Source organism: Pinus tabuliformis, chromosome 1_1 (genome assembly GCF_031772625.1).
Source record: "Pinus tabuliformis cultivar Carrire ecotype Pingquan chromosome 1_1, CPIR1, whole genome shotgun sequence".
Taxonomy (NCBI): domain Eukaryota; kingdom Viridiplantae; phylum Streptophyta; class Pinopsida; order Pinales; family Pinaceae; genus Pinus; species Pinus tabuliformis.
Window position 1 is genome coordinate 821,074,081 of NC_142297.1, and position 25,753 is coordinate 821,099,833.

At 38.3% G+C, this 25,753-nt stretch overlaps 1 pseudogene; it reads left to right on the forward strand.

The window, feature by feature from the left end:
- Nucleotides 1-5,110: 5,110 nt before the first annotated feature.
- On the forward strand, nt 5,111-25,382 carry LOC149216607 (transcription elongation factor TFIIS pseudogene; annotated as a pseudogene).
- Nucleotides 25,383-25,753: the final 371 nt, after the last annotated feature.

Consider the following 25,753-nt stretch of genomic DNA (forward strand, 5'->3'; position numbering starts at 1 on the left):
TTCAAAGATGTTTTTCCAAATTCACATTTTAATAATTTAACATAGAGATTTTCCCTTTTCAAAACATCTAGAGTCTGCTTTACATGCTGCAAATGTTCTTCCCATGTTTTACTAAATACAAGAATATCATCCAAATATACAATTACAAAATCATTAATAAAATGCCTGAGTACATCATTCATTACTTTCATGAAAGTGGCAGGAGCATTAGTTAAGCCAAAAGGCATAACTAGCCATTCATACAACCCTTGCTTTGTTTTGAAAGCAGTCTTCCATGCATCTTGCTCTGCTACTCAGACCTAATGATAACCGCTATGTAGGTCCAACTTGGAAAAGTAAACAAATTCTTTCAATTGATCCAACAGATCATCTATGCGAGGAAGGGGATAATGATTCTTGATCCTTATTTTGTTCAGTGCTCGGTAATCAATGCACATTCTCCATGATCCATCTTTCTTTCTCACCAACACGATGGGAGATTCGTGTTATCCTCCTATACCAATAGGTGTCATATTTCATGATTGACACTAATGAGCTCTATAATATGTTCATACCTTTCTGGTTGCAAAGGTTTTCCATATTGTTAAAATCAAATAAAATTTAAAAAAATGTAAAGAGGGTATGCCCTAAAAAAAAATCAAAGGGTAAAAAGAATGATAGGTCAAAAGTGGAAGAAATGAATCCCAAACAAAATAGACCAGGAAAGTGTACAAGTCCAAAATGCCACTACTATTTTATTTTCTGTAATAATCCGATGGTGTGTAGCTTCTTGATTTATGCCACCATTGATGAATGGCCAAAACAACTTCATCTTGGCTAGTTCATGCTTGAATTTCCTGTTTTAAAAATAGAGAATAAAATCTGACCAAACTATTTAATCTTGGCAGATAAGTAGATAGGTAGAGAAGCAAAGGAGCTCATTAGTTTAGTCTGAGCCCTTGGATGTTATAAGGGCAGGCTTAGGTAGGTTTACTAGGCAAAGAGAAGAAAAAGAAGATGATGAAGGTTTGCCAGTCCAAGTGCACCTGAAAAAAGAAGAAAAAAGGCTAGGCCAAGGCAGACAGGGTAGGTAGATGGTGTTGCAGAAATGATATCACAAGTATAAAGCAGACATTTTCTTGATGCAGCTCAAGCAAAACAAGATTGCATGATTGACCCCCCTTCCTACTCTTCCCTAAATCATTCACTAACTTCCCAGAAGTATTAAGATCTGTTCTTAATATCCTTCATAAATCACTCATTCCATTTCATAACATCTGCCTGAGTCAAACCCTTTTGTACTTAGGAAAATGTCCACATGTCTCCAAAAATCCCTTTTCACTCTAGCCTAAGTTTAAATGTGAAAACATTTGACCAAACGCTTATTTTCACTTTAATTCATATTAATTTCTAACAATTATTATATAATTCCCATATAAAGCTTTACCCTTTCCCGTATTATGTAATTTAATAAAACCCCCGCATTACTATATACACCGCCCCCGGTTAGGTATAACCATAGTCATAATGTAAAATAGGCATTAATAAACTTATCCGAAGTTTGTTAATAACCTTCCCTGTCGCGTTATAATGGAATTAATTAATCATCCGGGTTAATTAATAACCATAACCCCGACCAATAGAAACACGTCCGATATGATTAAAACAATGTTTTATACACCGGGTCCACTACATAACCCCCCACCATTTCCGATGCCTGTCAACCGTCAGATATGGGTCTGACCATCCGACGACCGACGAACATATCGCGCCACCCTTCATCTCCGTTGTTTAACTCACGGGGAACCATCGGTTTTGTCCCCATACCTTTGCCACGCGTCGCCCATTAGGGGTGCTCGCTCCCTCCCCGCTCAATACCGCCCGACCCCAAAAGCGGTGCGGGGTAAACCGCTTACCACCCTCCGTGTGGCGACAAGACGCCCCATCACTCTAACGTCAACTGCTCAATAAATGCCAAAAAAGTCCCGCCAAACCAAATTTCGTTAAATCAACGAGAAAATTTCATTTTCACACTTATTCCCTATGAACTATGCTCCATGCAAAATACGTCCAGTCCACCACCCGGCCATCAAATTCCAGTGTCGTGCTTTGCATTTCGTCGGTCAACCTGCGAATTACACAGCTTGCCTCTTAAAAATAGGTATTTACCCAATTCACTTTGCAAACCTGTAATTTCAGTTTTTTCCACTGAGAATTTTACCTAAAAGATTCGAATTCAAGTTAAAATCATTCTGAAGCTACCATAAAAGGCCCCCAAATTTGTTGTTTACTCCATTGTTTCCACCGAAGCCTGAATTCCAGTTTGACCACACAAGAACCAAACATGGAAGCCCCCATAGCCCTGAATGTCGCGCCCATAAATGCACCTCATAAAGATTTAGATTATCTACCCTTGGCCGACAGAGATTTCCAAATAGAAGATTTATCTGGTGACAGGAACCATCTTCAGACCTTCTGCCAAATCAGGGATAGCCATCTAAATAATTCTGATATTTTTGGAGTATGGAAATCAAACCTTCCCATGTAATTCCTCCCCTCGGTCCATGTTTTCCCAGACCTCATTCATCAATGTTGTGCTAACTATGACCCTGTCCATAGAGCAGTTATGTCTCCTTCCCAAATTGTCCTTTTTTCCATAATTGCTGTGTCCATCAATGAGATGATACATTTCCATTCCATTGAGCCCCTTGCTCGTCTTTCCATGGGATTTTTACTTGAACAAGCATCTCAATTGCCCCAATCAGAGATAACCCGCATTGCTCAGATGTTCATGATACCAACGCACCAACCTAAAGGTCCTCCTCCTTATCTCCAAGACATTTTCACTGAAACTGGTAGACTTATTGTTGACATAATATCCTTGATCTTGGGTTTTAGGTCTAGTGAATATGTGGATGATATCACCCTGGTTCTATTATCAATCTTTACTTCAGGACAGCTCCCTGCTGTCAAGTATGACTATGCCACTTTCATTGCCAACAAAATCCATGACCAATTTATAAATTTTGATAGAGAAGGAGTCTTCAAATACACATCTTTTATAAACCATCTGTTGTTATATTATCAGCCAGACAACTTTTCATTTCCCATCAGGAAATTGAACTCAAAAGGAAATCGGAGGTCTGTGATCTTTTGGAGCTCAGTCTTCCATAAAACCTGTGACTCCCCTTACACCTATAGGGAATTCATTGACTTATTTGTGCATCCAACCTCCACTCTATTGATAGGAGCTCCTCCTCCTAGGCTCACTGGTGACATGAAGAAGATTTTGTAACTTTCTAAGCAATATAGTATAGGTGACTGGTACTTGTACCAAAATCACACAGAAATCAGAATGTATGGGTGTGAACTTTTCCCTTTCAAGTTGCCTAGATATGTGCCCATGAGATTATTTGCATTAGAATATTTCAGGCAGATCATCAATGCTGACTTAACCCACTTTTGTAATGCAAAGAAAAAGGATCAGCTGAGAATAAGAAACCAGTTAGGGCCTTATGTCATAAATTCTAGGGATGCATGGGAAGATGTTGAGAAGATATTAGGGGAACACCTTAAATTGAAGAAGAGTTTTTGGTGGGTGCCATATGACCCAAATAGTTTCATAAGTGACAAAAGGGTAAGAAACAGGCTGTCAGTTTATATACATCATAATATCCCAGAAATTCAACAGTTTGCAAATCAGGATGAATGGGTAGAAGGGACTTTAATAGAAGAAATTAGTGAGCAAGAAAAGATGGAAAATGCCATGAAATATCTTGAAAAAATCCTTGACCTGGACTCTTTTGGACAGGTGTCTTTCAAGCTGCCTCAACAATCAGGAGCTGGTACATTCTCTGTTGGACCTTCTCAACAGCCTGTACAGGAAACCAGTACACCAGTTACAGGAACTTCCAAGGGCAAAGAAGTGGCACCCACTAAATAGCTTGCAATGACAGATCAGCAAGAACAAATTCCTCGAGCCCAAACTCAAGCAGCAGGAATTCCAACATTGCAAACTCCTCTAAATGAGGAAAGAAGCAGGAAGAGAGACAGAGAAGCCACTCCCCCCACGGGTGGAGCTGCAGAACAACCAGGTGTAAAGATGCAAAGGTTGAATCCGCTATCAGAAGATGAAATCATTGAAGAAACTACAGACAGCCAGAGGATAGAAAGGGTAGTCAGCCAACAGACTTTACCAGTGGTAGAAACATCAACTAGCTCATATAAGCAGGAGCTAGAAAGACAGCACAGTGTAGAAGTATCTTCTACCAGGCCATAAAGCAAACAGGCCACAGACATTAAAAATACTTTCACAGAGATAAAAGCCAAAAATGATCCTGTGAGAATCCAAATTTATAGTCAATACTTGAAGATGGCCCCTGCAAACCAGCAAAGGTTAATGTATTCCTATAACATTAAGAAAGGTAAAATGTTAATGAGTTATTTTAAGCCAAAGGTACAACAACCCCAGTCAGTAAAAAATTACATCAGAACAAACTTGGAGCTCCTAGCCAAAGACATTCATCCAATGGACCAAATTGAACTTCACAAGCAGACTGGGGAAATGGTCTATTCCACACTGACTGAGAAAGCAATGCTGGCGCACCAGTTGCAAAACTCCTTGGACAACACAACAGCTCAACTACATTTGGAAAAAGCCCCTTCTCTGGTCAATGATAACATAATCAAATCATTGTAAGAGATTATCATTAAGCTAGGACATGACCCTAAAGATGCTAAAGGCATAAAGGCACTAATCAAGAAGAAGGAAGAGGACATTGTTGCCCTGAGGAAACAGCTGAAGCTACCTCCTACAAGGCATCCCTAGACTGCAGAAATCATAGAGCAGAAATCAGAAGAAGACATGATGGACCTGCTCATGAAACTCAATGAAAGATTAACCGATACAGAGCAGGCACTGGAAAAAGCACTAAAAGAGAAGCAGGGAGAGTCGACCTCCCAGCCACCTGAGGTAATCCCTACAGTCACAACTGCAGTCCCCTCAACAATTGGATCAACATTGGCCCCAAGTGTCCCAGCAATCACAACAGAGGTAATTGCAGGTACATTATCAGCAAGAGCAGCACCAAGCAGCAGTACTAATGTGAGCATAGAAGAATTGATAAAGGCCATGGAAGAATTAAAGCTACAAGTTTCAGAATTGAAACTGGTAAAAGAGAAATTGGCTAAGGCAGAGAGAAATTATGATATTTCCAAAATCAGTGTTGTGGAAAAAACCAAGGAGATTAAAGCCTTAGAAAATAAAGTCAAAACATTAGAACAAGAGCTCACCTTTGATAAGCCCTTAGCAGAGATCAGAAAAATCCTTTGGGCAAATGTCACCCAGTCTATATATGAAATATGGTCGTCTATCCAGGTGATCTATGAGCAGATTGGCTTAATAAGCATAGCCCATGAAGTAATTCAGCAGACAAGAGCACAGTTAGGCAAAATGCCAGAGGAAGCTAATCGGCTTATACATTTTTTGAACACCCACAATGTAGAGCAGCTGGAGCAACTTGGCATTTCAGATAGGATAGACACAATTTTGGAAATCAAAAAAGTTCTAACCAAGAAAACTTTAATGCAGAACTTAGAGAGAAGGTGCCAAGATATGTAAGTGGAGGTCAATGCGTTTATGGAGAAGTTCATAGTTTTGCTGAGTAAAGGGCTACCAAGTCCTTTGGTCATCAATGATAAGTTAATGAAACACATTGATTATGTTGACAAATTGAATAAGTATGCTAGCAATCAAGCTAGCACATCATCAAGTGCATCAGGAGTGAAAGCACTTCCATCTGGCCGAGTTCTCTATGACAGCTTAGAGAATTTATTCTACATCGAGCACGAGGTAAAGCATCTATTCACCATTCAGCCTAATTTCTTCCGATATACAGAGACTGATGAAACTCTCAGGAAACTTCAGAGGCATAAATTACCAGAACGGAAATGGTGGGAGGATATGTTAGAAATTTTGTAAATTTCTCTTGGTAAGACGTAGACTTTGGGCTATTTTTCCATGATAAGATAAACAAAGATGGATGAGGGTCAAAATGCATCAGATCGGGGTTAAAAGCACATCTGAAAAAGACGGAGCAGCCAACACAGAGTATCAGTGGAAGACAGCTGTAAACCGACTCGCTGAGTCTGCCTCCAGCACATCCGACAAAGACAGAGCAGCCATCACCGCATCAGTTTATCTTTCCCTGTTTTCAAGACTATTTGTGTCTATCTTTTGTAAAAAAGGATGAATCATCACTAGATATTATCTTCATGAGATATTTTGTATAAATACCCCCCCAAATGAAGTGTTTGGGGTTGGTTGGTGATTATTCCTAGATTTTGCTGTAATATTGAGTTATTTTTGGAATAGAGAGCTGTTGGAATCAACTGTTGCTGGGCTCACTGGATGAATAATTGAAGCAGGGGACTTGTCACAGAATTCTTGAATCAAAGAGTGGACCAATAAGTCCCCTATATCTCGTGTTTTAAAGTTTTCCTAGTTTTCTTATATCACCTGTGTTTCACAATCTCAATGATAAAGATAAAGATTAATTCAGAATATGCTTGATTGCACTCTGGTTTTCATTCATTATCATTCTCTGTGTTTTCTTCAGAATTAGAATAAGCAGTGTAAATCTTAATTGCTCATGTTTCCTAATTCTTTCATGTTGATTATTTGCTAAAGAATTCTTAACTGCTCATTAGCAGTAATCATCCACTTTCCCCCTTTAAATAGGTTGAAGGATTCTTAACTGCCTTTCACCCAATTTCGAGCCCATTCCATCTATTTCGAATCTTTATTTGTTCCCTGTTTGACTACCTTGCTCTGTGAAACCATCCTCTGTTAAGAAACCAAATCCAGAAAATCATCCTCATTAACTCCATTAGCCCAATGGACTGAACTACTCAGACTTACACCTCTGTTCTATTGAATCTCACCAGCCAAACAACAAAAAAAACCCCTGAACTTCATAACTAGCCTAACACCTTTCAGAACAAAGTTAAATCATAAAGAGAGAGCCCTCTCTGGATATAGATTGGCTAGATTTTGTATCTAAAAGATTGGTTTGTGTTTACCTCGGCCTCCTTTCCCTTTCTTACAACTTTGGGGAAAACCTGAGTGATAACATCATTGGCGACTCCACTGGGGAATTGAATAATTTATTTATTACTTTTGTCTACTTTATAAGCTACAGGCAGAGCTTGAAGTTAGCCAGGTAGCCTTTGAAATGCTTTTGCTTTGCGATGGCAGAATTAAATGAATGCTACTTCAGTCTATCTCCGGTCTAACTTATAGATTGGACAGTTTGTTTCAAATACTTGATCAGTTCCTCTTTTATAAATCTTCAGGAAAGTCCACAATTCCCATATCCAAAGTTTCGAAAAGAAACTCTTAAAGTTGTAGTGTCAAACCCATTTACAGAAAGACCAATAATACACTTAGAAACCTGGCTTCAGAAAGGATTCTTTACACTAGATCAAATCTTGATCCAAACCCACACCTGTGTTTGAAAATCCTAATTTGATTCCTAGGATTCTTAGGAGACAAGAGAGCCAAGAAAATTCTGCTATTTCTCGGCCTTTACTCAGATCAAAATCCTGCCCTGTGAGGTCGATCCACCTTGAGGACGAACCTTTAGTTAACTATTTTGAAAGCTCTTCGTTTGGGACCTTTTCGGAATCTGGGTTGACCCACACAGTTCAAGATCCAATATTCATTGAAAATCTGCAGCTTGAAGCTGTTACTTCACATCTTGACAAACACCTGCAGAACTCCATCCAATCTGAGCTTACCTTTAGAAAAACACCAAATCTTTCTGTGATTACTACCGCTTCTCCAAGTTCACCATCAGCGCCTTAGACTTCCCAACCTCAAGCTACCCCTTCCACGTTTCCATTTTCCATCCATATTCCATTGTCATCCCTACTACACCAGTTGTCACATATACTCTTGCTACCATGGCAAACATGTATACTCCTCTAAACTTACCTGCTAATCCAGGGGCTATGCCCCAAGACTATCAAAGTAAAAATCACTCCTTTTGATGGCACAGGCACATATACAGCCCAACAGCATACTAAAAAAATGACAGATTACTTTGAAATATATGAGGTGGATGCTGATGATGTTAGAATGAAAGTATTTGTTCAAAGTTTGACTGGAGATGTTAGAACATGGTTCAGATCCCTCCCCCCAAATAGTATCAATGACCCACAAACTCTTTATCAAACCTTCTTGAACATATGGGAAAAGAAGAAAGATCCTCTCCACATTTTATCAGAATATGAAGGCTTAAAAAGAGGTACCCAAGAAACTGTCCAAGATTACTGTACCAGATTCAATAATGTCTACAATGCTATTCCTCAAAATCTCAGACCTCCTCCAGACTTGGCCTTAATCAAATTCCCTGATGCATTTGATTCTGATATGGCATACCAACTTAGGGAAAGAGCTCCTCGAGACTTAGAAGAGATGCAGAGTATAGCTGTCAGCGTTGAAGCCAACCTGATTTCCAAATGAGCTCAAGCCAGAGCTGAAAGGAGGACACCTTTCAAAGAAGATCTTTCTGCCTTTGAACAGAAATTAGATGTTATTATTAAAGGAATGGATAGACTTGGCGATAGAGTAGAAACAATTGAGAGGAAATCCCCTTGGGATGGTCAGCCTAGTAACACCGGGAGAAGTCCAAATTTCAGGAAAAATCAAAACCCTGATACTGGAAAGGCAGGGCCTAACCAAAACATTAGGCCCCCATTCTAGGAAAATTATGCTAAAGCCTCAACTTCTGATGAACCACCAGATGACACTCAAATTAACTTAATGGGCCTCAATAATGAACAACAAGTTTTCTTGACCCAAGACAACCAAGAAGCTCACACTCTTAAACAATTCCAAACTCAGTCAGGTGAATCATTTGATTTTAGGGAGGGATATGATACAACCATTTATGAAGTCCACAAGCAATACAATTTGAGGAGTAGAAGAATAGATGTCCCTGAAACTAATAAACAGAAAGATACAAAGCAATCTAACAAAGCTAAGATCAATAAACCCCTTGTATAAGCCCTTCTTAGAACAGGTCCTAACCCAAATAATCCAATAGTTGAAGAAGTATCAGACAATCAATGACCTAACAGACAACCTTCCACTTCCATTCCTCCCAAAGGAAATGTGGAAGAACCTCCAGAAATTGAGTTGGAAACAACTCCAGCCCATAACCCCACTCTTGAAAAAGAGGAAAACACAGAAAATACAATTGAAAGAGAGAATCCCACTACCCGAAATACAAAAGCTCAAACTGAAAAACCTTTTAATCTTGAGACCGAAATAGGAAATTAAAGGTAGCTATTTCATTATCAGAATTGGCTAAACATGATGTCTACAGAGGTCAAATTAGCAGATCACTCCAAATTTCTGTGAACAAAGATTCTGTAAATGTTTTTTATGACCAACCTGAATTAATTTTTGGCACTGAGGTAAACGGAAAATCAGTAGATGGAGGTGTTCCTCCTTTCTATGTAAGTCTAAACATACACAATAAAATACTTCATAATGCCATGTTTGATTCTGGTGCTTCTCATAACTTAATGCCTAAATCAGTAATGGAGAAGTTAGACCTAGATATTACCAGGCCATACAAAGACTTATTCTCTTTTGATTCAAGCCAGGTCAGATGTCTAGGATTGATCAAAGATTTATGTGTATCACTAGTTCAATACCTTGCCAAAACCATTTTAATGGACATAGTAGTAGCTGATATTCCACCAAAATATGGCATGTTATTGTCTAGATCTTGGGGTGCAAAACTCTAAGGATCTTTACAATTGGACATGTCTTATGCTACTGTTTCAGTATTTGGTCAACCAAATAAATTGTACCGAGAAACTTTAATGAAATATGTGGTAAGTAGCCAGGAGAAACCCCAGAATTTCCCTATCTACTCCATGCACTCTGACTTGGACTCCTTCATTCTCTACAATGCTGAAATTGATCCTCCAACTGATGTCAACGTTTCAACATTTGAACAAGAAGAAGTTATAAACAAAATGTCTAATGTTCAAATTCAAGAAATTTCTGAGAACAATGATATATCAGATACTCAAGAGAAACCAAATGAAACTAAAGAACTAGATCTTCCTAAACAAATTTCTGAGACTCCCAATACTAACTATGAACATGAGATCCTTTGGTACTTAGAATTTGATGGTTCAGTTAACAAATTAGGAGCAGGAGCTGGAATTTGGGTGCACAATCATGAAAATGATCACGTTGAAGGACATGCTTATAGATTAAACTTTAAATGCACCAATAATATGGCTGAATATGAAGCCCTATTGCTAAGGCTTATATTGATCAAAAGTTTGGGGGCAATCAGGGTATCAGTTTTGGGAGATTCTGATTTAGTCATTCAATAGATAAAAGGAAATTTCCTCACAATTGATCCCAGAATAAGATTGTATAGAGGAACAACGGTTGAGATCCTCAATACATTTCTCGAAACACAGCTTGCTAAAATTCCAAGAAAATATAATTTGCATGCTCACAGCTTGGCAACATTTTCCAGCACTTGTAAATTACCATTTGAACCCAATCATCAGTTCACAGTTGAGATTAGACACAGGCCAACCATACCTAACAATGTAAAGAACTGGCAAGTATTTGACAATGACATTCAGATTAACAATTTCTTAACCCTAGAGAAAGAGTTTTCAAGCACTAATATAGACATAGACAATGTTAGTGAGTTTGATCAAATAGACAAAATAGAAACAAACATTTCGGCAGAAAGTGCAACTCAAATGCTTCACCCAACAAAATTTACCAATAAATAAATGCAAGATCTTAAAGAAATAGATATCGATGAGATTATCGAAGGAGAATCTGAAGTTATTAATTTGAAAGACAATCATTTGCCCAAAGGATTAACTCCTTTGGAAGATTTCTTTGATTTTAATGATATCCCAAAGAAACCCAAAATGCAACCTCTAAAAGCAGACATTGAAGACTGTAACATAGGGACTGAAGAAAATCTGAAAATGATAAAATTATCCAAAACTTTGCCCCCTGATCAAAAACTGAAATATATTGATCTGATCAAAGAATTCTAGGATGTTTTTGCCTGGAGCTATGAAGATCTGAAATCTTATGACACCGCTGTAATTCAACATACAATACCCCTCAAGGAAAATAAAAAACCATTCAAACAAAAGCTCAGAAGAATTAACCCTATACTTCTCCCCTTAATTGAAAAAGAAATCAAACGAATGTATGAGGCAGGGATAATTGCTCCTATCAGGTTTTCAGAATGGGTGTCTAATCTAGTACCTACTAGGAAGAAAACAAGAGAAATTATATTATGTGTTGATTTAAGGAATGTAAATAAGGTTTCTTTAAAGGACCATTATCCATTACCTAAGATGGACCACATTTTACAAAGGGTAGTGGGTGCGTCCAGGATTTCACTTTTGGATGGATTCTCAGGTTTTAACCAGATTCTGGTCCATCCTAATGACCACGAAAAGACTTCTTTTACAACACCATGGGGAACTTTCAAATATGTTAAAATGCCATTCAGACTTAAGAATGCAGGGGAAACTTTTCAACGAGCAATGGACATAGCTTTTGCAAAAGAAATTTATGATTTTCTGGTCATATATCTTGATAACCTTACTGTGTTTTCTAAATCATATCAGCAACATTTAGATCATTTGAGACAAGTGTTTTTAAAATGTAGAAAGTATGGTATTTGATTAAATCCTAAGAAGTCATTGTTTGGTCTAGAGGAAGGCAAACTGTTAGGCCATATCATCTCCAAAGATGGCATAAGAATTGATCCTGCTAAAATAGAAGCCATTCTACAAGTACCCCACCCCAGAAATGTCAAGGAACTTCAAGCTTTCCTAGGAAAGATTAAATTTTTAAGAAGATTCATATCTAATTGGCTGAATTAGTTAGATTGTTGAACAACATGTTAAAAAATGATTCCAAGGTTAAATGGACATTATAAGACAAACAAGCATTTGAAGAAATTAAAATGGATTTTACCAGAACACCAGTCTTTACAAGTCCAAAGTTTGATAGAGACTTCATAATATTTTCATTTGCATCAGAACACACCATTGCTGTTGTTTTACTACAAAAAGATGATCAAGGATGTGAAAAACCCATAGCATTTTTTAGTAAAGCACTTAGAGATGCACCGCTAAAATACCAAATCATGGAAAAACAAGCTTTTGCACTTGTCGAAGCTATTAAAGACTTCAGAGTCTATATATTGTACTCCCATGTAATAGCTTATGTACCAAGTGTTGTTGTCAAATATATCCTAACTCAGGATGGAATTGAAGGCAAACGAGGTAAATGGATAGCTAATATATTGGAGTATGATATTGAAATAAGACCTGCAAAGCTTATAAAAGGACAGGGTTTGGCTAAAATCATGACTGAAACAAAATTTTAGGCCCTGGATATCAATGAACTGGATAATGAACAGGAGATGGCAACTCCACAAATCAGCCAGGCCTTCTTAGAATCACCTTGGTATGCTGAGATAACTCATGTATTATTAAAATTGCAGGCTCCTCTAGGGTTATCCAGAACAAAGAAAAGGTTTTTAAAGATGAAAGCTTCAAAATTTTGTATTTTAGATAATGCTCTTTTTTGGAAAAATCATGAAGGTATTCTATTGAATTGTTTAAGAAAAGATGAAGCTGATAAAGTTCTCAAAGAATTTCATGTAGGGAACTGTGACGGACATCTTTACTGGAAATCAATTACAGACAAAATCCTAAGGGCTAGGTTTTATTGGCCCACCTTGTTCGCTGATGTAAAGAAATTTGTCACCACTTGCCATAAATGTCAAAGTTTTGAAGGCAAGAGGAAATTTTTGCTCCTACCCCTTAGACCAATTTCCACTGAAAAGCCCTTCCAACAATGGGGGTTGGACTTCATTGGGGAGATCCATCCTCCCTCTTCTGGCCAACACAAATGGATCCTCATTGCCACAGATTATTTCACCAAGTGGATAGAAGCCATTCCTTCTAGACAAGCCAATGATACAGTGATCATAGGATTCTTGAAACCAACATACTGTCTCGGTTTGGCTGTCGTCAAAAGATCATAACTGGAAACATTGCTGCTTTCAAATCCAAGAAAATGATAAGTTTCTATAACAAATACCATATTACTTTAGGCCATTCCACAGCCTGTTACCCTCAAGGTAATGGTCTAGCTAAGTCTTCCAATAAAAGCCTGATTAATATTATCAAGAAACTGTTGGAAGATAACAAGAAAAACTGGCACAAGAAACTTACAAATGCACTATGGGCAGACAGACTAACTACAAAGAGGTCTAATGGGACTAGCCCTTATGAGTTACTTTATGGCATGGAGGCTGTATTCCCTTCATCTTTAGGAGTCCCTATAATGAAATTACTACAACAAGCTTAGGTGGAACCCAATGACATTCAAAGAAGAATAAATCAGACCATCCATTTGCAGCAGACTAGAGAAGAGGTATACCAAAGATCCCAAGTGTTACAAGAAAAACTCAAGAAAATATTTGATAAAAGGACCAAGGGAGAAGATTTTTACCTTGGGGACAAATTTTTAAAATGGGATTCCAGGAGAGAAGACAAAGGAAAACATGGGAAGTTTGACTTCCTATGGAAGGGACCTTTTGTTATCCAGGTCTTACAAGGGAACAATACTTACTTTTTGAAAAATCTGGATGGTACAGAAACAGAAGAAGGGCCAGTTAATGGTCGGATGTTGAAACACTACTTTGATCCAACTGTTTGATGTATTCTTGCTTTAACATGTACATACTATATCCTTAGTAATGTCTCAGTTTGGGTTGGATGGTAACTTGTTGAAGTTGAAGCCCGAAGAGAAGGCCCTAAGCTTCACAAGTGTAATTGTCATACATATAATAAAGCAACCAGCAGAAGGAGTTTTCAGAGCACAGTCAAAGTTATGGAGAAGGCCATCTGACTTGCTGTTCTTGACTTTCCACCAGGGAAAGCCATCCCCAAGTGGAGCCATTGTTATGCTCCTATACCACTAGGTGTCATATTTCATGATTGACATTGATGAGCTCTGTAATATGTTCATACCTTTCTGGTTGCAAAGGTTTTCCATATTGTTAAAATCAAAGAAAATTTAAAAAAATGTAAAGAGGGTATGCCCTAAAAGAAAAATCAAAGGGTAAAAAGAATGAAATGGTCAAAAGTGGAAGAAATGAACCCCAAACAAAATAGACCAGGAAAGTGTGCAAGTCCAAAATGCCACTACTATTTTATTTTCTGTAATAATCCGATGGTGTGCAGCTTGTTGATTTATGCCACCATTGATGAATGGCCAAAACCGCTTAATCTTGGCTAGTTCATGCTTGAATTTCCTGTTTTAGAAATAGAGAATAAAATCTGACCAAATTGTTTAATCTTGACAGATAAGTAGATAGGTAGAGAAGCAAAGGAGCTCAATAGGTTAATCTGAGCCCTTGGATGTTATAAGGGCAGGCTTAGGTAGGTTTACTAGGCAAAGAGAAGAAAAAGAAAATGATGAGGGTTTGCCAGTCCAAGTGCACCCGAACAAAGAAAAAAAATGCTAGGCCAAGGAAAACAGGGTAGGTAGATGGTGTTGCAGAAATGATATCACAAGTATAAAGCAGACATTTTCTTGATGCAGCTCAAGCAAAGCAAGATTGCATGACTGACCCCCCTTCCTACTCTTCTCTAAATCATTCACTAACTTCCCAGAAGTATTAAGATCTGTTCTTAATATCCTTCATAAATCACTCATTCCATTTCATAACATTTGCCTTAGTTAAACCCTTTTGTACTTAGGAAAATGTCCACATGTCTCCAAAAATCCCTTTTCGCTCCAGCCTAAGTTTAAATGTGAAAACATTTGACCTAGCGCTTATTTTCACTCTATTTCATATTAATTTCTAACAATTATTATATAATTCCCATATAAAGCTTTACCCTTTCCCGTATTATGTAATTTAATAAACCCCCGCATTACTATATACCCCACCCCCGGTTAGGTATAACCATAGTCATAATGTAAAACAGGCATTAATAAACTTATCTGAAGTTTGTTAATAACCTTCCCCGCCGCGTTATAATGGAATTAATTAACCATCCGGGTTAATTAATAACCATAACCCTGACCAATAGAAACACGTCCAATATGATTAAAACAATGTTTTATACGCTGGGCCCACTGCATAATCCCCCGCCATCTTTGACGCCCGTCAACCGTCAGATCTAGGCCCGACCATCCGACGACCAATGAACGTATCACGCCACCCTTCATCTCCGTTGTTTAACTTGCGGGGAACTGACAGTTTTGTCCCCGTACCTTTGCCACGCGTCGCCCATCAGGGGTGCTCGCTCACTCCCCGCTTAGTATTGCTCGACCCCAAAAGCGGTGCGGGGTAAACCCCTTACCACCCTTCGTGTGACGACAAGACGTCTCATCACTCTAACGTCAGCTGCCCAATAAATGCCAAAAAAGTCCCACCAAACCAAATTTCGTTAAATCAACGAGAAAATGTCATTTTCACCCTTATTCCTTGTGAACTGTGATCCATGCAAAATATGTCCAGTCCACCACCCGACCATCAAATTCCAATGTCGTGCTCTGCAGTTCATCGGTCAACCTGCGAATTACACAGCTTGCCTCTTAAAAACAAGTATTTACCCAATTCACTTCGCAAACCTGTAATTTCAGTTTTTTTCCACTGAGAATTTTACCTAAAAGAGATGAATTCAAGTTAAAATCATTCTGAAGCTACCATTAAAGGCCCCCAAATCTGCTATTTACTCCATTGTTTCCATCGAAGCTCGAATTCCAGTTTGACCACACAAGAACCAAACATGGAAGCCCCCATAGCCCTGAATGTCGCGCCCATAAACACACCTCTTAAAGATTTAGTTTATCTACCCTTGGCCGACAGAGATTTCCAAATAGAAGATTTATCTAGTGACAGGAACCATATTCAAACTTTCTGCCAAATCAGGGATAGCCATCTAAATAATTCTGATATTTTTGGAGTATGGGAATTGAACCTTCCCATGTACTTCCTCCCCTCAGTCCATGTTTTCCTAGACCTCATTCATCAATGTTGTGCTAACTATGACCCTGTCCATAGAGCAGTTATGTCTCCTTCCCAAACTGTCTTTTTTTCCATAACTGCTGAGTCCATCAATGAGATGATACATTTCCATTCCACTGAGCCCCTTGCTCGTCTTTCCATGGGATTTTTACTTGAACAAGCATCTCAATTGCCCCAATCAGAGAAAACCTGCATTGCTCAGATGTTCACGATACCAACGCACTAACCTAAAGGTCCTCCTCCTTATATCCATGTCTTTTTCACTGAAACTGGTAGACTTATTGTTGACATGATATCCTTGATCTTGGGTTTTAGGTCTAGTGAATATGTGGATGATATCACCTGGTTCTATTATCAATATTTACTCCAGGACAGCCCCCTACTATCAAGTATGACTATGCCACTTTCATTGCCAACAAAATCCATGACCAATTTATAAATTTGGATAGAGAAGGAGTCTTCAAATACACATCTTTTATATACCATCTGTTGTTACATTATCAACAAAACAACTTTTCATTTCCCACCAGGAAATTGGACTCAAAAGGAAATCAGAGGTCTGTGATCTTTTGGAGCTCAGTCTTCCATAAAACCTGTGACTCCCCTTACACCTATAGTGAATTCATTGACTTATTTGTGCATCCAACCTCCACTCTGTTGATAGGAGCTCCTCCTCCTAGGCTCACTAGTGACATGAAGAAGATTTTGCAACTTGCAACTTTCTAAGCAATACAGGATAGGTGACTGGTACTTGTACCAAAATCACATAGAAATCAGAATGTATGGGTGTGAACTTTGCCCTTTCAAGCTGCCTAGATATGTGCCCATGAGATTATTTGCATTAGAATATTTCAGGCAGATCATCAATGTTGACTTAACCCATTTTTGTAATGCAAAGAAAAAGGCTCAGCTGAGAATAAAAAACCAGTTAGGCCCTTATGTCATAAATTCTAGGGATGCATGGGAAGATGTTGAGAAGATATTAGGGGAACACCTTAAATTGAAGAAGAGTTTTTGGTGGGTGCCGTATGACCCAAATAGTTTCATAAGTGACAGAAGGGTAAGAAACAGGTTGTCAGTTTATATATATCATAATATCCCAGAAATTCAACAGTTTGCAAATCAGGATGAATGAGTAGAAGGGACTTTAATAGAAGAAATTAGTGAGCAAGAAAAGATGGAAAATGCCATGAAAGATCTTGAAAAAACCCTTGACCTGGACTCTTTTGGACAAGTGTCTTTCAAGCTGCCTCAACAATCAGGAGTTGGTACATCCTCTGTTGGACCTTCTCAGCAGCCTGTACAGGAAACCAGTGCACCAATTATAGGAACTTCCAAGGGCAAAGAAGTGGCACGCACTGAACAACCTGCAATGACAGATCAACAAGAACAAATTCCTCCAGCCCAAACTCAAGCAGCAGGAATTCCAGCATTGCAAACTCCTCTAAATGAGGAAAGAAATAGGAAGAGAGACAGAGAAGCCACTCCCCCCACGGGTGGACCTGCAGAACAACCAGGTGCAAAGAGGCAAAGATTGAATCTGCTATCAGAAGAGGAAATCATTGAAGAAACTACAGACAACCAGAGGATAGAAAGGGTAGCCAGCCAGCAGACTTCCCCAGTGGTAGAAACATAAACTAGCTCATATAGGCAGGAGCTAGAAAGACAGCACAGTGTAGAAGTATCTTCTACCAGGCCACAAAGCAAACAGGCCGCAGACATTAAAAAGAATTTCACAGAGACAAAAGCCAAAAATGATCCTGTGAGAATCCAAATTTATAGTCAATACTTGAAGATGGCCCCTGCAAACCAACAAAGATTAATGTCTTCCTATAACATTAAGGAAGGCAAAATGTTAATGATTTATTTTAAGCCAAAGGTACAACAACCCTAGTCAGCAACAGATTACATCAGAACAAACTTGGAGGTCCTAGCCAAAGACATTCATCTAATGGACCAAATTGATCTTCACAAGCAGGTGGGGAATGGTCTATTCTGCACTGGCTGACAAAGCAATGTTGGCCCACCAATTGCAAAACTCCTTGGACAACACAGCAGCTCAACTACATTTGGAAAAAGCCTCTTCTTTAGCCAAAGATAACATAATCAAATCATTGGAAGAGATCATCATTGAGCTAGGACATGACCCTAAAGATGCTAAAGGCATAGAGGCACTAATCAAGAAGAAGGAAGAGGACATTGCTGCCCCGAGGAAACAACTGAAGCTACCTCCTACAAGGCATCCCCAGACTGCAAAAATCATAGAGCAGAAATCAGAAGAAGACATGATGGACCTGCTCATGAAACTCAATGAAAGATTAACCGATACAGAGCAGCCACTGGAAAAAGCACTAAAAGAGAAGTAGGGAGAGTCGTCCTCCCAACCACCTGAGGTAATCCCTACAGTCACAACTGCAATCCCTTCAACAATTGGATCAACATTGGCCCCAAGTGTCCCAACAGTCACAACAGAGGTAATCACAGGTACATTATCAACAGGAGCAACACCAAGCAAGAGCTCACCTTTGATAATCCCTTAGCAGAGATCAGAAAAATCCTTTGGGCAAATGTCACCCAGCCTATAAATGAAATATGGTCGTCTATCCAGGTGATCTATGAGCAGATTGGCTTAATAAGAATAGCCGATGAAGTAATTCAGCAGACAAGAGCACAGTTAGGCAAAATGCCAGAGGAAGCTAATCGGCTTATACATTTTTTGAACACCCACAATGCAGAGCAGCTGGAGAAACTTGGCATTTCAGACAGGACAAACACAATTTTGGAAATCAAAAAAGTTCTAACCAAGAAAACTTTAATGCAGAACTTAGAGAGAAGGTGCCAAGATATGTAAGTGGAGGTCAATGCGTTTATGGAGAAGTTCATAGTTTTGTTGAGTAAAGGGCTACCAAGTCCTTTGGTCATCAATGATAAGTTAATGAAACACATTGATTATGTTGACAAATTGAATAAGTATGCTAGCAATCAAACTCACATATCATCAAGTGCATCATGAGTGAAAGCACTTCCATCGGGCCGAGTTCTCTATGACAGCTTAAAGAATTTATTCTACATCGAGCACGAGGTAAAGAATCTATTCACCATTCAGACTAATTTCTTCCGATATATAGAGACTAATGAAACTCTCAGGAAACTTCAGATGCATAAACTACTAGAACGGGAATGGTGGGAAGATATGTTAGAAATTTTATAAATTTCTCTTGGGTAAGACGTAGACTTTGGGCTATTTTTCCATGATAAGATAAATAGAGATGGATGAGGGTCAAACGGGTCAAAATGCATCAGATCGGGGTTAAAATCACATCCAACAAAGACGGAGTAGCCAACACAGAGTATCAGTGGAAGACAGTTGTAAACCGACTCGCTGGGTCTGCCTCCAGCACATCCGACAAAGACAGAGCAGCCAGCACCGCATCAATTTATCTTTTCCCTGTTTTCGAGACTATTTGTCTCTATCTTTTGTAAAAAAGGATGAATCATCACTAGATATTATCTCCATGAGATATTTTGTATAAATACCCCCCCAAACGAAGTATTTGGGGTTGGTGATTATTCCTAGACTTTGTTGTAATATTGAGTTATTTTTGGAATAGAGAGCTGTTGGAATCAACTGTTGCCGGGCTCACTGGATGAATAATTGAAGTAGAGGACTTGTCACAGAATTCTTGAATCAAAGAGCGGACCAATAAGTCCCCTATATCTCGTGTTTTAAAGTTTTCCTAGTTTTCTTATATCACCTCTGTTTCACAATCTCAATGATAAAGATAAAGATTAATTCAAAATATGCTTGATTGCACTTTGGTTTCCATTCGTTATCATTCTCTGTGTTTTCTTCAGAATTAGAATAAGCAGTGTAAATCTTAATTTCTCCTGTTTCCTAATTCTTTCATGTTGATTATTTGCTAAAGAATACTTAACTTCTCCTTAGCAGTAATCATCCACTTTCCCCCTTTAAATAGGTTGAAGGATTCTTAACTGCCTTTCACCCAATTTCGAGCACATTCCATCTATTTTGAATCTTTATTTGTTCCCTGTTTGACTACCTTGCTCTGTGAAACCATCCTCTGTTAAGAAACCAAATCTATAAACTCATCCTCATTAACTCCATTAGCCCAATGGACTGAACTACTTAGACTTACACCTCTGCTCTATTGAATCTCCCCAGCCAAACAACAAACAAAACCCCTGAACTTCATAACTAGCTTAACACCTTTCAAAACAAAGTTAAATCATAAAGAGAGAGCCCTCTCTGGATACAGATTAGCTAGATTCTGTATCTAAAAGATTTGTTTATGTTTACGTCGGCCTCCTTTCCCTTTCTTACAACTTTGGGGAAAACCTGAATGATAACTATCCGCATGGCAATGTGCTAGGTATTATGAACCCTTTCTCTAGCAACTCCTGTACCTGCTTCTTGATTTCTGCATTCTCTAAAGCGGATAACCTGCACATCCAGATGTTAGGCAATAAATTATCTTGCTGCAAATTAATATCATGTATAATTTCCTTTTTTGGTGGTAGACCTTTAGGTTCTTGAAATAATACATCATATTCTGAAACAACTTTTTCTAAATCAGCTTGCTGTTTAGCATCACAACCCTCAAATATATTGGTTTGTTCAGGTTTCTTTTCCTTTACAACCATCAGTAAAAATTTATTGCATGAATTTACAATCCTTTTTATCTGCCCTAAGTTTATGAGGGTATAATTATTTTTGAGTTTATGAGCTCTTACAATATATTCTATTCCCTCTTTTGTGAGTTGATACTTATTTTATGCTCTATAGAAAATTGTTTTTATATCATACAAGGACTTCCTAAAACAATTCCACATATATCCAAGGGAATTACATCTAACTCAACCTCAACTAAAAATGATGAACCAATGGAAAACCTAAGTTTACATTGTCTAGTCACTTGTAGCTTTGTTTTATCACATAACCAACCTAATGGATATGGCTTTTTGTGAGGTGTGGTTAGTAATCCTAGTTTCTTTACAATTTATTCAGAAATTAAGTTTACTTGTGAGCCACTATCAAACAAAGTATCAATCTTTAGATGCTTGGAAATAACTCTAATATGAAAAAGCTCAGGTCTTCTTCTCTCATTTTCTTCACTATCAATAGTTTGGACAGAATTACTAAAATATGCTTCAGAATTTTTACCTTGTATAACTATGGATTCAATGGTTGTTTCATCACCTAAGTCTGACCCCAAATCTTTTTGTACAGTAGTAGCAGCTTTCTTCTTCTTGCCATCGAACTTTTTGGGTCTTAGCTCCGGATGCAAAATCCAGCAGTGTTCATCATCATGCCCATCCTTCTTGTAGTGTGTGCATGAAGGTTTGATCTTTTGTACAGCATTAGCCTTCCTCTCTTTCCATTTCTTCTTCCTCTTTTCCTTGTTCTTACTTGCAGTGAGTTTGGATGATCCCCCAATCTCTAGGACCACATTATTGCCTCTAGCCTTTAGATGGGTGGCTTGACAGATACCTCATCTATTCTAGTAGGGTTAAACATGAGAATGGTATGTCTCAAATAAGTATGTAGACCACCTATATACTTCAACAAAGTTTCAGGTGAGTCTAACGAAATGCCTAGAATCAAAGCTCTTTTTCGAAATTCTTCGGTGTAACTTTTTACACTTCACCCTTTCAATTGGCGAAGAGTTTGCCAACTCATCAAAGCTTGCTGCATATAAGCTAGTGGATAGAATTGCTTTTAATTGCAAAAACAAATTCACTCCAGACAGAAAGAATTTTACCATGCTTCTTCAAGTCAGCTTGCGTTAGGCCTTCCCACCATACTAAGGCAGTTCCTCCAAGGCGTAGACTGGCCAGCTGAATCTTACTTTTGTCTAAGTCGATGCTATGCACCCTGAAATACACATCAATCTGCCTAATCCAATTATCCAGCTTCTCTGCATTTAGCTCTCCATCCTATATTGGCAAATCATATTTAACGTCTAATTTAATCAAATATGCTTTCTTCTTTTTATTTTCAGGACTATTAGGAGGTGTGGGAAGCTTTTCTTCTTTCTCTTTGCTTTTTGAATAGTCATTTAGGAGAGATTCTTCTGTTCTTTGTTATGGGAAGTTGAAGAATCTTCTCTCCGCCCCTTCTTAAATTCTCTATACATTTCCTCTACCATGGCTCTCATAGTCAAGAAACTATCAAGGAACTGAGGGTCTGATTCCAAAGGAGTCTCTTCTGACATTTTCCTCCTAGTATAGACTCTACCAATTTCTAGGTCAAATTCAACCAATTCTCCTTTTCCTAATTTAAGATTTGATCTAGTTATCATTCACCAATAATCCAGCAAAAGCTTGTCTAACCTTAGCAAACCTAAAGCTCTGATACTACTTGATTTGTATATTGATCTAAAGACAATTAATAAGTTATTACAGACTCATGTGCATGGATGTGCCTGTATTATTTTGTGCAACAGATTGATAAGATTGCGAAATAAATAGGCAATGGAACAGTAAAGAATACATAACAAGCAACACATATAAACACAACAAGTTTAATAAGGAGTTCACCCATACTCCTGAGCTACGTCTCCTGGTCCAGCCTTTAGTGGTGGCCTCTCTATTATGTTTTCAAAGCAGAGTTCTTACAACGGTGAGCTCAGTCCGAGTCTCACACAACAAATATACATCAGTAAGACTGTACTTGGATTCCCCAAGTCTCTCAGGAGTACACAAACTCTCTGACTCTCTCTCGCTCTGTCTTGACTCTGGCTTGATGCCGCCTTCAGGTCAGCTTGGCTTCTTCTCTCTGTTTCTGCTCTGGATTCTATTCCCCTTTCTTTCTCTGTTAGTCTATGGCTTTAAATCCATCTTCTTCCTGAATGTTCGTTTTCGCTTCTCGACTTTTTGATTCCCTGCCTCTGTTCGTACGAATCCATTCTTTTGTTGTTTATAGTTATTGCATAATGCTTCACAAGGAGGTGGCCACCTATTCTGTAACGGATGAGTGTCAGTTCTCTTGGACATGTTTGAACGATCGTTATTTCTGTTTGCTCCAAGAATGCCCGCGAAACCGAATCTTTTGCCAACTCATCGTCCATACCAGACTTCAAATCCTTATGTGATCTCATTATATAACCTCGTCAAATATGGTCATCCATTGGGACGCATCACCGCCGTTGATCTGCCCCCCCCAAAATCCTACAGTTGTCGCTCATATCGGGCGGTTGAGTAGCTCGATGGTTACTAGCCCGATGTGAGCGGTTTTCTCTCTCTTCTGGTGGACGCGTGGCAACCGATGTGTGGCATCGAGCGGAACTTGGTTGAAACCGCTTACCGCCTCGAGCCCTTCTTATATCCTGCCGGTTTTGTGGAATCCAGCTCCAACGGAACCGAAATGATTACTTTTTGAATTTCATAATATTTCGAGTCCGGGTGCTCGGGGCTTCTCTTCTCTGAGAGGTTTTCCCTGCGATATGCGATTAGCAACTTGTCGCTAATCGCATATCAGAAACTACCTCCATTTCTCCCAATTCATCCATGCAATCGCCAATTAGTGTCGGTGCGTGTTAGCATGGTCCGCCGCTCTGCGTGCTAGATCGACGACGCTCATTGATTCACACTGGTCACCATTCGCAAATGTCATGAAGATTCCTCCGATAAGCTTGATCTTTTAAGACTTAAAATTTTTGGCATGTTTTTATAAGTTCATGAAAACTTAGAGAGTGTTCTAGGATCCTTTTGGATCAGTGTACTATAGAGGTTGTTATCAGTAAAGTTGTAACTTGTAAGTTATAAACAGAGTTGGATGTGTAAGCTTTAGATTGTTTGTTTGTACCCTTATGCAAACGTCTGCTTTGACTGCTGCATTTTGTGGTGTACAAGTCAAGAACATGCTTTTAGAAAAGTATTATGTTGGCACACGTTTTTATTGATTTGAATTGTAAATTTAACTTGTGTTGCATGACATTTTCTTTCAGTCTTTTTCTTACACTGAAATACGTTTATGTTATGAAATAAATTGAAGAATGTAAGTCCAGATTTACTTCTTGAAGATGGTTGTTTTGCACATGCCTATCTGGATGGCTGTTGTGAACTATAATGTAAAGTTTCTTTTACTCTGGGTACTTCATTAGGATTTGTAGCATGGATAACATATCTGAAAGAAAAGTATTTGTATCATTTGTATAATTTTATTTTTTCCTTCATTTTCTTTGCTCTTTTCCTTTATCTTTGAATAGTGCTCTTAAAAATTTACCTCTATCTTGAAAGTTTAGTCTCATTCTCTTTTGAAGTCCACTGGTTTTGTTATTGCCTCTCTCTAAGTTTAATGGGACTTTTAAAGGTACCTTTTTCTTTGATTTAAAGTAGTCAAGGAAACTGTTTAGTTCATGAGTGTGCAACTTTTTTCATAGGACTGTTTTCTTATGGATGCTAGTAACTTCATTTTGTTATGATACTTTGATTATCAGGTTGGAAAACACCTCCAACATCTCACAAAGCATCCTCAAGAAAGTATTTGTGTTAGCCACTATCTTACTTGATTCTTGGAAGAAGGTTGTGAAAATAGAAACTCTTTTTAACAATGGAAACAAAGCTACAAAGTCAGAAGATAAGCAGTCCAAGACTATTAAAGTGGAGGTCAATGCTATTAAGAAAGAGTCTGTAAAGGTTGAGAAGAAACCCAAGGAAGAAGAAGCATCTATCAGAAATAAGAAGGTATCATCCTCTTCAAATGGCCCTCCAAAGCTGAAAAGTATGATTAAGTCTAATAACACAGTACATTACAGGATCCGTGAGCTTCTTCATGAGGATTTTTCCAAAGTAGGTAACGAAGCCAAGGGTGACAACATGGTGAGAGTAAATGCATGTGATCTAGTACGAGTTGTAGCTTTTGTTGAGACACTGATATTTGAAAAGTTAGGGTTGTCTACTGGAGCCCAAACGTTGAAATATAGGTCCATCATGTTCAACCTGAAAGATCCAAACAATCGAGATTTGAGAAGGAGAGTTATTCTTGGTGAAATTAAGCTAGAGAAACTTATTGTCATGACAAAGGAAGAAATGGCTAGTGATCAAAGAAAGATTGAGAACAAACAGATCAAAGACAGGGCACTTTTTGAGTGTGAGCGTGGGATAAAGCCTAAAGCTACAACAGACCAATTCAAGTGTGGTAAATGTGGCTAGCGAAAGTGTACTTACTACTAGTTGCAAACAAGAAGTGGAGAGGAACCTATGGCTACATTTGTCACATGTGTAAACTGTAATAACCATTGGAAGTTCTGCTAATTTCATTGGTAGCTTGGTAGGTAGAGAAGCATTAGGTTAGTGAGATCTAGAGATTCATTGCCTACCCCTTGTTGGTTAAAACTATTAATGGCACCCTTAATTGAAAATTGATATTTTTTACATATTTACTTGACAGTACGTATAAATTATTGGTTAGGTTTGTCAAGATCTTTGCAATGACTGCATATCATGGTATAAAGTTAGACAATGGCTTCTTAGGAAAGTAAATGCAATTAACTGTAACATTCTAAGGAAAAGTACCTAATTATATTTTTTTTATTCATTTTATATGAATGAACTCTGTATTTTATCCATGATGGTAATAAAAATAATTGATGTGTATGCATTAGATGCCCTTCTTGACAGTTTAG